The sequence below is a fragment of the Cebus imitator genome, unplaced genomic scaffold (assembly GCF_001604975.1).
Source record: "Cebus imitator isolate Cc_AM_T3 unplaced genomic scaffold, Cebus_imitator-1.0 Scaffold547, whole genome shotgun sequence".
Taxonomy (NCBI): Eukaryota; Metazoa; Chordata; class Mammalia; order Primates; family Cebidae; genus Cebus; species Cebus imitator.
Genome location: NW_016107862.1, coordinates 458,522 through 459,733, shown reverse-complemented (window position 1 = coordinate 459,733; position 1,212 = coordinate 458,522).

The following is a 1,212-nucleotide window of genomic DNA, read 5'->3' as shown; positions in this document are numbered from 1 at the left end:
CATGGTGGTTCGGGTTTGTAATCCCAGCTACTCGGGAGGCTGAGGTAGGAGAATCACTTGAACCTGGGAGGCAGAAGCTGCAGTGAGCTGAGATCACAGCATTGTCCTCCAGCCTGGGTGACACAATGAGACTCCGTCTCAAATAAATAAATAAATAAATAAATAAACCTGAAATTATATTTAAAACATTGATGATTATTGTGTTATTAATTTTAGTAGTAATTGCATCATAGCACATGAACAACTATTTCTTTAGCACTGTCAGATGCTGTGTTGCTCTCGAAGTCACTGATCTGCCCATGTGTGATACCAAAAAGACACTTACTTGCACCTGAGGTCAGTTGAGGAGCAAGATATTTGGGAGATATCTAATTTTTCAATTTTTCTCTAAAAGTTTTTTCTTTCCTTTATATATTTTATATTTTTTATTAGGTTTGAATCAAAAACCGATTCATTATAGATGTTGCACATGAATTTGAAGCTTTTCCTCTGTGAAATTTTGAGATGACAAAAGTAATATTCTACTTTAAATTTATCCTCATAAAGGCCAAGTTCCATGGCTCATGTCTGTAATCCCAGCACTTTGGAAAGCTGAGGCAGGCAGATTACTTGAGTTCAGAAGTTCGAGACCAGCCTGGCCAACGTGGTGAAGCCCCATCTCTACCAAAAATACAAAAATTAGCATTGCATGGTGGTGTGCACCTCTAATCCCAGCTACTTGGGAGGCTAAGCCCGGAGAATCCCTTGAACCTCGGAGGCAGAGGTTGTAATGAGCCAAGATCAGGCCACTGTACTCCAGCATGGGCAACAGAGTGAGACTCAGTCTTGGGGGAAAAAAATATCCTCATAAAGAGAAAAGAGGGCCAGGCGCAGTGGCTCACGCCTGTAATCCCAGCACTTTGGGAGGCCGAGGCGGGTGGATCACGAGGTCAAGGGATCAAGACCATCCTGGTCAACATGGTGAAACCCCGTCTCTACTAAAAATACAAAAAATCAGCTGGGCATGGTGGCACATGCCTGTAATCCCAGTTACTCAGGAGGCTGAGGCAGGAGAATTGCCTGAACCCAGGAGACGGAGGTTGCGGTGAGCCGAGATTGCGCCATTGCACACCAGCCGGGGAAAAAAGAGGGAAACGCCGTCTAAAAAAAAAAAAAAAAAAAAAAGAGAAAAGAGGTCAGATATGGTGACTCATGCTTGTAATCCCAGCACTT